Source organism: Cuculus canorus, chromosome 3 (assembly GCF_017976375.1).
Source record: "Cuculus canorus isolate bCucCan1 chromosome 3, bCucCan1.pri, whole genome shotgun sequence".
Taxonomy (NCBI): domain Eukaryota; kingdom Metazoa; phylum Chordata; class Aves; order Cuculiformes; family Cuculidae; genus Cuculus; species Cuculus canorus.
Genome location: NC_071403.1, coordinates 56,668,001 through 56,680,599, shown reverse-complemented (window position 1 = coordinate 56,680,599; position 12,599 = coordinate 56,668,001). Strand labels below are relative to the sequence as shown.

At 37.3% G+C, this 12,599-nt stretch overlaps 1 long non-coding RNA gene across 5 annotated transcripts in view; it reads right to left on the bottom strand.

Annotated features, from left to right (window-relative positions):
- Nucleotides 1-12,599, bottom strand: part of LOC128851836 (uncharacterized) — a 111,447-nt gene that overhangs the window by 36,096 nt on the left and 62,752 nt on the right. For 4 of the 5 annotated variants that reach the window (XR_008449340.1, XR_008449339.1, XR_008449337.1 and 1 more), the window contains 2 exons: nucleotides 7,149-7,264; nucleotides 4,681-4,792 (listed from right to left, as the gene is read on the bottom strand). This is a non-coding gene — a long non-coding RNA (uncharacterized LOC128851836). The remainder of the gene's footprint in view (nucleotides 1-4,680; nucleotides 4,793-7,148; nucleotides 7,265-12,599) is intronic. The other variant, XR_008449338.1, reaches the window with a different exon arrangement.

Below are 12,599 nucleotides of genomic sequence, written 5' to 3'. Positions count from 1 at the left end.
TGCACAGAATTAATATCCTGGTTTTGCAGCAGGTATTACCCATGCAGTGCTCAGCTTCAGTGTTTTACTGTAAAAGAAAGACAGAGACATGTTAAGGAACAGCTTTTGTCTCAGCACACATTGATAGGGACAATGCAATACCCTCTTTAATCTTTTAAAGGTTATATTCTTCCTCCACTCCTTCGTTTCTCTTCATTTACAGGTTTTTCTCAAATATTAGTGCATGATTGTTGCACACCTGTTGCTTCTCACTGATCAGAGCCTCAGCCTGATCAGTGATCATCTCATGTGATTACAGACATCATATGAGGATCCATGTTAGGCTTGTGCCTAACAACCCTGCTAAGTGCCATGTGCTGTGGTAGCAATAAGGAATCTTCTCACTTCAGAGTAACCTAATTACTGCAGAGGGGATTCAGCTCCTGACTTCTCCCATTTCCATCCCCGTGCCTACCATGTACGCTTTGTTTTCAAGTGCAGGAAGTCTGCACCTGTTTCAGAAATCTCCAGTAGTGGCCTAGGAAAGCCCTGAGCTCATTGGGTTCATTGATCTGATCTAATAAAAGTATCATGTACTCACACCCTACAGATACTGAACAAAGAAAACCAAAACTGCTTGGAAGATGCTCTAAATTAAGTTGCATTCCTATGTTAGCAGAAAAATAGAGCCACATAACTGTATCTTTTGTCAACACACAGCATGGGTCAATGCTGGCTATCAGTACAGGGATTCTTTAAATTTGGCCCATTAAGCATGAAATACAGGACCACTCTCAAGCGTGAATGAATGTTTAGATGAAAGTTTTTCACTGACAGCTTTTACAAAAGTAGATTTCTCTCCTCCTAAATTGAGCCAGAATAGCAATGGTGGTTGACACACTTTGCTCTCATCTGAGAGAGATTTTTAATGCTTCTTGGAGCAGTGGGGTACAAAAGTTTGATAGTTTCTTTCCACTGAGTGCACAGAGGAGCAAGAAAACCACTTTTTATTTGCTCTATTTATTTGCTCAGGCTTTGGAGCTGAGGGTTTCACTGCAGTCTTCTGTCATATAATACCTTACATTTTATCCAGGCTCCTCTCTGTTAAGTAATGAGACTTACTTGAAAAGATAGACGTGGTATTGTAATGCCAATACACAGAAAGTTATATATATATATATATATATATATATATATATAAAAACCACACACATATATAGAGAGAGGGATGATTAATTAGTACTGGAAGGAATAAAACCCCACTAAATCAGTATTATTTTCTGAAAAACTGAGATGTTAGGAGATTCATGGAGCATGATGGACAACCAAGAATATGCAAGGAGTGAGTCCCCTCAACTTTCACGCTGCTTATATTTTTCCCGTCAAGATGTACTATATAATTCAGGCAGGCTTATTAAAGAAATCATGGTCTGACAAAATCTTTTCTTCAGAATGGTGAGAAAAGGCTTCTCAACTCCATCTGAATCTATACTCTACCTGAATCTATACTTTCCATACTCATTATTAATAATGTCTCAAATTTCATCCATACATTTTCTGCATGTATGCATGTTCCCACCCCACGTTTTGATAATTCATTGCAAAATAACACTCATAAGACTCCTTCTATTTGAAACAGCTAAGGTGGAGAATGGTTTCAGAAGTTTTAGGTTGTGCACGTGGTGTTTACCTAAAATGTCTCTTTCAGGTTCAAAATATTTTCTTCATTCCAATACCACTATCCAAACCCAGCATATTTCAGTCAGACTCCAATTCAGCTTGTATTATAAAACAAAGATTATTCAAGTGCTTATTTTCAGCAGAGGATGCGTAAGAGATAGTGATTAATTTTAGATATAAATTTAGTTCAGGTTTAAGTGCATTGAAATACTACAAGTTTATTTTTCAAATTATGGTAGTCATTGTGTAAGCTGTTCCTCTGTCTTGAGATAAAACTTCTTTAAATTATTTGGAAGCACTTTGAACTTAAGTGCTTGCTGACTTCAGAAAGAGCAGGTCTGGACCTTGATATTTAAAGGATTACAGGATTATATGGTTTTGTCATATTTGTTATTTACTGATCATGTAATGGTGATACTGACATTTCCTTCTAAAACACTCTCAAACTATAATCGTGTGTCTCAAAAAAATAGTGGTCATCAATTTCCCATCATCTCAAGATCATACAGTCTTATCTATGGCTGCCGATCTCTGGTTAGCAAGTCATGTCCTGATATTAGACCCATCACGCTACCAAATCACATGCTTAAAATGTAAATGTTAGAGAACTTGGATAGAAAACTTCAGGCCAGAGTCACTGTATTTCAGCAGGTGCCCAAGTAATTCCATAAAAAAGATGCAGGAAACCTTTTTCTAAGATCATAAAACCCATTACAGTACGATAGCTTTGAGGACAAAACCAGAAAAATAATATGTAAAATCCACCAAAGTTTGTTACAGAAAACAAGAAAAAGGATTTCAATTTGTACTGGCTAGCATGACTTAATTTTTAACACATTTAAAATATATATCAATTCAAGTATTTTTAAATCGCTGTGGCATTTTTGTAAAAATATTAATAATTTGCATATGGAAAAAGAAAAGTGTAAAAATACCAAATTAAAAGAAAAATATTCAAAAAATTGTTTGAGTGAAAAAATATGAACTGCATCTTTATAATGGAATATTATAATGCATATTTGGCTCTACAGATACCAATGTGTCATCTTAAATTAATTCAATAGTTTAAAAGTACTGCATTATTAAACATTTCTGAGGTTCCAAGTTGCAATAGTGCACTTCTTTAAAACTGAGAAAACTTTTAGCAAAAAAAATCTGAAATAAAATTTCCATTTTGGAAAAATACATCCTTATTATTGAAAAAATCTGGTTTGACAACATCGAGAACAACTGTTCACTGCTGCCCTGCCTGGATATTATTGTTACCATTCTTTCCAAATGGAAAATTCTTTACTCAGAACAGTAAAGTACCGATACATTTCAAAGAAAACACTGTTAAGAACTTTTAAATGGTGCTGAGTATTTGGCTTCACCCCAACTCATTCTTTGAAATCTATGACAGAAATTTTGTATGTGAGCATAAATACATATACCATCACACACTCACAGGCAAGCAATTAGCCACCAGACCAGCAGCATGAAAACTGAAGGCCATGAGATTGAATGCAGATTTAATCATGATCTAAGTCTTGTGAGTGGAATCTTTGGGCTGAAGTGATCTACCTTGTCTTTAATAATGATGTAAAAGAAGGAGATAAAATCAAGAGGGAACCAAGAAATCTATCCTTCCATATGAATTCTGAGACTTGCTTGTTCATCACCCGGAACAAATTTCTTGTTTTGTTTTTGTTTTATTTTAAGTCTTGGGTCACACATCCCTCTAATAGGCTTTGAGCACAAGTGTGTAATTGTAATTGATTTGGGTTGTTTTTTGGTGGATTGCATAGGGGAGGATGAACCGAGAGTAAAATTAAGAGACTTGTATTCAAGATGTCATGTTATCATTCTGAAAAAACAGCAGCAAGGCTACATTTCTCTGGTTATAAATTCAGTAGCCCTTAAAGACAGAACATGGAATCATCAGTTGCAGGTCTTAGCTTTACTATCAATCAATAAATAAAAAATTAAAAATATTGAGTTATCCTTGATCTATCACAGTATTACACTGGTGCTGTTCATCCAAGGTGGAATTTCTTAGAAGTCACTGTGGGGGCTATGCAGCTGAAAGGGAAAGAGAAATATAGATACTTCATTTAATGCTCTTAGTCAAGCTATGAATTTGTCATTACAGGGAGGAAAAAACTGCAACCTTCCTAAATGGTAAGTGGCAGACTGTGTTATTATCTGCCTAATTTTTGTAATACATACCATACAGAAAAAAAAAATTATCTTCATGTCTTACAACTTTTGAATTATTATTTGAGTTTTCTGTATATAAGATCAGTTTTTATTCGATAGTCTACATAAAGAAATGAGGAGGGATGCAGATGGTGAAGCAGAATACATTTAACATTGGATGGCTCTTATATTTTTCAAGTTAAATTGCGAACTTTTTAATATAGTTGAGCACACTAAGGTACTAGGTGTGATGGAAAAATGGATTGAGTCAGGCAGATTGTTTGATCAAGGTTGAGATTTATATGATTGTGTGTCACAGAACCAACCTCAGATTTAAAATCTAACAGTTTACATAGTCGTTTACACTATTTTGTTTGGGGTTTTTGCTTCACTGGTGTAGGGCAGACTAGGTGGATTTTCTCTGCTTCCTTAGCTCTAAAGTCTCTTTTGTTATAGAAGTGAGTAATATCTTTTATTGTCTCTGAACAGGTGAAAGAGTGGAAAGACAGGGGGAAATATAGGAACATAAATGAAACAGGATTTTTATGGAAGCATCAACTCAAATAATTGAGGAAGATGTGTACTATTGCATTCAATTTGCTCCAGATGTTCTTGCAAAGTGGGAATTTGGGTTAACCTAGGAAGGTCAGAGGAAAAGCACAGTTTACTGCTTTTAAAAACAGGGGGAAAGGGACCCTTCTTGCACTAGCTTGACAGCTTTACAATTATTGGAGTAGCCATTGATTTTACTTACAGTACTGTGTCTACAGATCTCTCTCAGGGAGGGGGCAAATTTTTGGAAGAGACATCACCATAACAGCTATTAAAATTCTAGGAACTTACCTGACATTCAGAACTTCTGAAAAGCTGATGAGGAAGAGGGCCTCTGTGTTAGCATTGGATTAATACTGTTTCCATTTAGTCTGGGTTTAATGTGGCTGTTGACATTGACTGACTGAAAGAAAGAAAGAGGAAAAAAATAAGGAAGCTCTACCACCACAAAATGGCTTTAATTAGCATCCTGTTAGACGACATCAGCAAAGGCTGAAATATCACCTTTACTTGACTGGTTTTCAAGTGGTTTATCTTCTGTGGAAAAGTAGGTCATGTTAGAAGATTGAGAAGCACTTGCTCTGGATTTACTATGATGAATGTGGTGGGAAACTTAGGTGGCTTACAGGTGAAGTTGTATGAACTAACACAATGTTAAACACGATTTTGTAAGGTGAGGAACTAGAGCCAAGTTAGCTGTGTCAATTTCTTATTTGAGTATAGACTGTTGAAAACATGGCCTTTTCCTAGCTTGTGCTAGTTATGAGATCCATACTCAGTATCTGCTGATGATTCTTCTGCCTCTGGCAAGACCATAAGCTACTAACAGGTCAGGAAGGCAGGTATCTGTATAGCTACTTTTCTGCTCCACATTCTCTGAGGCAAAATGGAATGTGAGAATGCACAGACCCAGCAGAGCTAATAAATAACAAAATTACCTTAAAGGCTGACTCTATGACCTTCCTGTTCCTCCCTAACCCTTCACTCAGTAAGCCACTGAAAAAAAAAATAAAATAAAACCCATACCATGATACAGAGTTGGGCTGCTGGAAAAACAGGACATTTTGAAGTCCTCAGTGGTGTGTGCCTTTTCTGTACAAAAGAGGTGCTGAAGATTTAGATAATTTTTCACTAATATTCTCTCCAGTGCTGGGAAAGGGACAGGATGCAGATGTGAATGTTACTGGTGTGTTAGACAAGCATTCCCCAGTATTTCTCTTCTTCAAAGAAGTGAAGTTGAAGACCCAAAGATTTTTCCATCTCTAGTAACCAAAGTAGCCAAGACAAAATTCTCCAGATTTCAGTTCACAGGTCTGCTGTTTTGACAAATTTCAATAAAGGAGTTTACTTAGAGAAACATGCACTGATTAAAATAGAAACTTACCTACTTCTTTTCCATTGATTAGTAACTGTCTTCCACAAGAGGATTAAAAATATCAGTCCTTGTTAGATACCAAGAGGGAAAATATTTTTCTGTGATGGGTTAATATTTTTTTTTAATTATTTTCCATTTATATGTTTGTGCTTTCACTTCAATAGTTCTGTATGGAAAATAAGTATACCCTAACTGTTAGTCATTTACGCTCTACTGCCTATGGCTCTTCTTTCACAGATAATACTATATTTTCTTGGCCATTTACTGGTTTTTGCAGATGTGTCCAGTTGGGACTGGGATCATCTTTCTGAGTTTCGTTCAGAAGTAAATGCTGTTGAATTTTCATAGCATCATAGAATGGGTTAGGTTAGAATGGACTTTAAAGATCATGTAGTTCCAACCACCCCTGCCACGGACAGGGACACCTCCCACTAGATCAGGCTGATCAAGGCCTCATCCAACCTGGCCTTGGACACTTCCAGGGACGGGGCATCCACAACTTCCCTGGGAAACCTGATTCAGTGTCTCACCATCCTTATTGTGTAGAATTTCTTCCTCGTGTCTAATCTAAATAAATCTTCCCCCTTACAATTTAACGACATTCCCCCGCATCCTATGCCCTTGTATAAAGTCCCTCTCCAGCTTTCTTGTAGGTCCCCTTCAGGTACTGGAAGGTCACTATAAGGTCTCTTCAGAGCCTTCTCTTCTCCAGGCTGGACAACTCCAACTCTCTCAGCCTGTCCTCATAGCAGAGGTGCTCCAGCCCTCTGATCAAGCCCTCCTCTGGACCCGATCCAACAGTTCCTTATCCTTCTTATGCCGAGCATACCAGAACTGGACACAATACTCCAGGCAGGGTCTCATGAGAGTGGAGTAGAGGGGCAGAATCGCCTCCCTCACCCTGCTGGCCACGCTTCTTTTGATGCAGCCCAGGATGCGGCTGGCCTTCTGGGCTGCAAGCACACATTGCCGCCTCATTTTGAGCTTCTTATTAATCAGCACCCCCAAGTCCTTCTCTGCAGGGCTGTGCTCAATCATATCATCCCCCTTCCTATATTAAAACTGTGGATTGTCCGAACCCAAGTGTAAGACCTTGCACTTAGCCTTGTTGAATCTCGTGAGGTTCATGCAGGCCCAATTCTCCAGCTTGTCCAGGTTCCTCTGGATGACATCCTGTCCTTCTGGTGTGACATCTGCACCACTCAGCTTGGTGTCATCAATTTTCTTAATATTCGATGAAAATCACAGTATGTATATCTAAAAAATCTCAGGCCTATAAGTGTTTTTAGAAATTATTGTGCAAATAAATGTCAAGCAATTGCAGTCTAACTGAAGACCATTCATGAATGGGGGAAAAAAAGAGCCGAATAAGACAAAAACTTACATGTTTCTGTAGATGCAACCAAAATCTCTCTAGTCTCCTTGGACTTCAGGTCTACTACATTGAAGGAGCCCAGGGAGAGAGGAGGCAGAGAGTGTTAGTAGGATCTGGCACGGTTTCTGGAAGACAAGATGGAAAGTCATCATTGTACTTATCTCGGCAAGTCTAACTGCAGCTACCTTGCCCTGCTGGTGTCAGATTTGTGTTCCAGTATAGTCTGCTCCAAATAGCTTGTTTCAGCATGTTTGATTTGTTTGTTTTAATTTTTTTTTTTGTGTATGAAGTTGAACTTAAATATTCTTTTTCTAAATATTATTTCCAGAATCAGAATTGGTTAGCTTGTCACAATGGGCTAAAATGAGAGCCTGTCTACTATGTGAATCCAGCTATGGTAGGAATAGATATCTGGGATCATCTAAATCCCATCTGTACAATGCGACACATCCTCATTAGCACCCCAGAGGATGTTTTACTCTTTCTGAATCATAAGTGCTGTGTAACGCATAGCCTGACTCTGAAAGAGAAGAGAAAAATACCATAGAAATAAGATGACTGTAGATACTTTTCCCCTCCTCAATCAGTCTCAGTGACTTTCCCAGTCTTTCACCTCTTTTCCCCCAAGAGTCTACATTACCCTGAGTAAAAAGCCATCTTTGCCAGAAACCTAATTAATGTTGTCCAACATCATTATCAGCAATTTGCAATCTCATGAACTCAATGTTTGTGTGAGGTGTTCTGTTACCAAACTACATCAATGAAAACCTTCCCATGTGGAAACCCTTAATGTGCTATGGGTGGCAACAGCTGCTCTGCAAGGGCCATGGCAGTCTGGTTAGGACTGAGGCAGAAAGGGGCCAGGAAACTGGAGAGAACTGAGACGAAAGAAAGTGAAAAAGTAAAAGCAAACCAAAACACAGTGCCTGCTGTGTTGTGCAGAAACCACATCAAACTGTCATGCAATGGAGAGAGCTGAGGGTAGTAGGAAGCCTTGGGCTTAATGTTACTCTTTCATTCTTAAATGGCAGTTTTCCAGCAGGTGCTTTCCTATTACTTGCAACAGCAGATGATTGGTGATATGCAGTTAAGTACAGCATTTGGTTTTCCTTAGAGATACTAAGCCTTTTTGTGTAGCTGTTAAGCTACACAGTTGGTCATGGAGGGAAAAATAGCGGCACTTTCTGTTACATGTTTTGGTTCTCAACATAGGAGAACTTTATGATAACATAACACAACAGCTTTATCTTTAGCTGATGTTTCTCCCCATTAATTTACTTTCTATTGTTTTCCTGGTCATGTCTTGGGTAGCAATAAGTGGGCAGTAGTCTCTTTTCTTCTTACCACCAGTGTTCACTGAACCACATTTAATTAAGAGAATGTATATTGACATGCAGAACATAATCAGGTCAGGGGCTCAAGCTGAAATTGATTGAATGCAGCTCTTGTACACTGTTTTCAATTTATGAATGTTCAGATGCAGATGTGTTGTGAAAAGGTTTCATTTCCATTTGTGTTGTTAGCACAATCCTTATAATGTAAGCATTAATTGAACATGTTCTGTATGGAGCAATCAAGCATGTCCAGTTTTCATAAGTGAAGCTCAGAGGTCAATTTTGAGCAGGTTTCAAGCAGTCTAGTTACAGAAACATATTTACATTTGATCAGGTATAGTGTTAAAGGTTATGTTACTGGAAATACAGTGTTAAAGAAAAAAAGTCAGCAAGTATTTTGTATTTTGGAATAGCAACTCCTGCATAAAAGTAGGGGCTATCTTAATTTTTATGAGTTACAGTAGTGAAATGTTGTGAAATGGTTTCCTGCCAGGATCTCTGCAATCTTTTCTATCAGTTAGGTCATCATTCACATCATTGTAAACTTGAGGTTCCAGCTTTAACATACATTCATTAATTATTTTTATGAAATACAGTTGTTTTGACCTGAAAGCTCCATGGCAGTACTGAATTACATTGCTTTTTCAGTGTGTGAGGTATGCAGCATTCTACATCTGCCAAGTAATGTTCCCTATAACTTTAGCCAGACAGCAGTATGGGATGTTCTAAAATCTGTGTTTTGTTAGTGGAAGTGTTTTATCCTTGTAATGAACTTTATTACTTTCAATCTTATCAACAAATTGATTTTTTCTTGCACGCTGCATCATGGCATATGACATTTTCTATCATTCTTCTTGTCATTGTGTTCAAATAATGATTTGCAAGTGTTTAAACTCAAACAGAAAAGTACAAGTAACTTTGCATTTTGTCCATGAGAGTAGTGTGATATATTTATTTATTTATTCACTTAAAGGGAGAACAGACCATTAAGATACACATCTCATTTCCAATTTAGAGACCTCATAAATTCTGCTTGATAAATGAATGGAGAGTTCTAGGGGTTTTAGTCTGGGAATTTCTGTCACATAAAACATTCTACTTTCTCTTGGGATTTTATTGAACCACAAAGGAAAATGCAACTTCTTGTTTCTGGAAATCTACCTTAGGAACTAAGGGCCATAACTTAAAAGGTATTTAGAACAGTGCAGCAGTGTAGTGTACTGTACAGTACATGGACAATAATAGATTGTTTAGTTCAGCTGCAAATAAAAAAAAATAAAAAGTCACCAAATCCAGTTGTTTATGAATAAATCAAATAGAAAAGTTTTCAGATTTTCTCACAAGGACAAAATGTTGCAAACTTCTTTTTTGTGTCAAATAAAGTCCTCAACTTTTCCTGAATTGAAGTGGTTTTATAATTTTGTATTCATGTAAGGAGGGCAGCAAAGGACTTGAATCATGTAGTCCTCATTGCTCTTTTACACTAACAAACGCTCACAATTAATGCAAAGCTCATGGGTGCACTCTTCCCTTTTTCCTTTGGGCTTGTGTTTCCTGAAAGAGGTCATGGGGCATCAGCAGAGATAGCCCCTCTCTCATTCTGCCTTCCTGAGGTTATTTTTTTTCCCTCCATTTGAAAAAGAGAAACCCTGTAAACTCAGTGGTTTTGCCTATACAATGAGAGTATAATCTAGCTAATAGGATCATTCTTTTTCACACTGACACATACGTATTGTACAAAACAATAACATATGTCGTAGCTTATCAGAGAAGATAACCTCTTAGAAGGTGCAGGATGAATGAAGGCTCAAACAGCTTTAACAGGCTGTGAAAGTTTAATCCAGGTTTTCCAGTAACTGGGTGATTGCCCTAGCCAGTAAGTGTTTATCTGTGACCATTAAGCCATCAACTTTTTCATACTACTCCTGAAAGCAACAGAAATTATTTTGCCCAGTTTTTGATTTTTATGTTTTTAAATGTGAAAAGAATCATGTAGGAGGATTTATTTTTAGGTTCCTGACTGCCTGTTTCCTATTGATTCAGAAGACATTTAAGAATTAAGACATTTTTAAAGTTCTCAAATACTTCTGTGTAAATATATGTACATATACACATTAAGTATCACCCTAAAGTACTTTCTTGGAAAGCAATTTTTGTGGAGGAGACAAATAGAACCAGGATGTGAAAGTGTTAACAGTTTCCCATGCTAGGTGTACATTAAAGCAGAGACATGACGAGGTAAATAGACTCCAAATCCAATTCACACCTGGCATATTTTTCAGTGTCATCATAAATGTCAGTATCTTCGCCTGTACTCTGTTCTTGCCTTATGTGGTTACTTAAAACTATGGGTAGAAGTAAAGAGTGCCCCATCATCCTTCTACACAGCCTGTAGGTAGAGATCAGAGAAACTTGCCCATGGTTGTAGAAATGGAAATTAAAAGTTTACAAGCAAGTGGAGTTAAAAACAGTGAGAAGCAATCCAGCTCCTTCCATTTCCATTTGCTGCTCAGTGTAGTTTCCTGGCTAAGGTAGAAGGGTCTTGTTTTAGCCCTGGGAATATGATGCACAGTGAGAAGTCCTGACCCTTCAAATACAAGCATCTTGTACACAGTTTGTATGTAACTGGCAACTACTAACACTCAGCATATACGTCCTTTTCAGTGAAAGGTTCTATGGAAAGTGGTAGGGAGCATGTCTGATTCTTCCTGTACGCAAAATTCCTCAGGCTAAGATTTATTTCTGGCATTAGATTATTTGAAAGAGAAGCAAAAGCTACCATGTGATTTAAAAGAACATACGTTTGAAAAGAAGGGGTGTAATGATGTACGTCTCTTGTCTAATTAGTTGTGATTGGCTGCAGGATGGATGACATGCTGCTTTCTGGAAAGGTGGTCCTCAGTATATCCGATTGATACATTTGTCTGATGCTCATTGATAAGCAAATACTTACCTTACATACTTTGTACTCGAAACTACTTTCAAACACAGGGTCAAATTGGCTGCTCAGATATTTCTGGAAAAAAATATATCTAGAAATGAATGGTTCCAGTAAATGAATGGTTCCTACACAACATACCAAAGTATTTTATGTTGCCCAGCCAGGGCTAGCTCCATTCAAAGGAGGTCATGTAGACCTCGGGGTACATTACTTAATAAATATTCTTCATGAAAACACTTGGTTTTGTTCTTATTATTCATTTGTGATTAAGTACATTGTGGTTAACTCTAGAACAGTGGTAAAATCAACAGACTGATGGTAGCTTTACAAATAATTTACTTAATACATTTTCCAAGTGTTTCTGCTCTAATATAAAAATTTTGTCTTGAATCATTGTATGGAATAGTGGGAAACAATGTCTCACCGTGAAATTCCCTAACGATTTTGGTCTTGGAAAGCTCAGCACAGATGCGTCAGCTGGGCATGCATCTTATACCTTGTGTTTCTACATCCTGAGAGCTGCCACATTTTCTATGTGGATAGACTCTGAAGAAGGATTTCAGTTTTGATTTAGCTTTAAACATCTTTAAATTTATCTACAGTTCGTACACTGGAAAGGACCTAAACGTCCAGGACTCCATAAGACATTCTAGTTGGCAGCACGGGGGAACTTGGATTGCGGAGTTTCTTTTGAAGGGATTCAGGTATTTGGGCACATCTTGATTCACGAACATGGAGGAAGGTGGTGGGTAGAATTTCCTGGGCTCTATGCTCAGCTGAAGTTATCCCAAACCCCTATGATTTTATTATAAAACTTGTATAAAAGTGTATATTCAAAGGGATTACTTCTATGGAACTATAGCTTCTTAATTTCTCCATGGACTCATCTATATTCACTTTCAAAATGAACACTACGAAAACCTTGACAGTCAATATTTGAAGATAAACATACATTCGTGTAACTCAGCAGTTAAAATATCTTTTTAGTAAAGAACAATAACAATAACATTAAATAGCTCTTTCATTCAGAGTTTGTGTTGGCAAGACCAACTAACTGGCCAAGACAGCATTCAAAGTCTGTTCCTCAGACAGATTTATACCAATTTTTTTTAATATAAAGACTTTTCATCCTTGTAATAAATAACTATCTCTTTCCCAACTATTTGCAGGGAAAATACGGTGCTG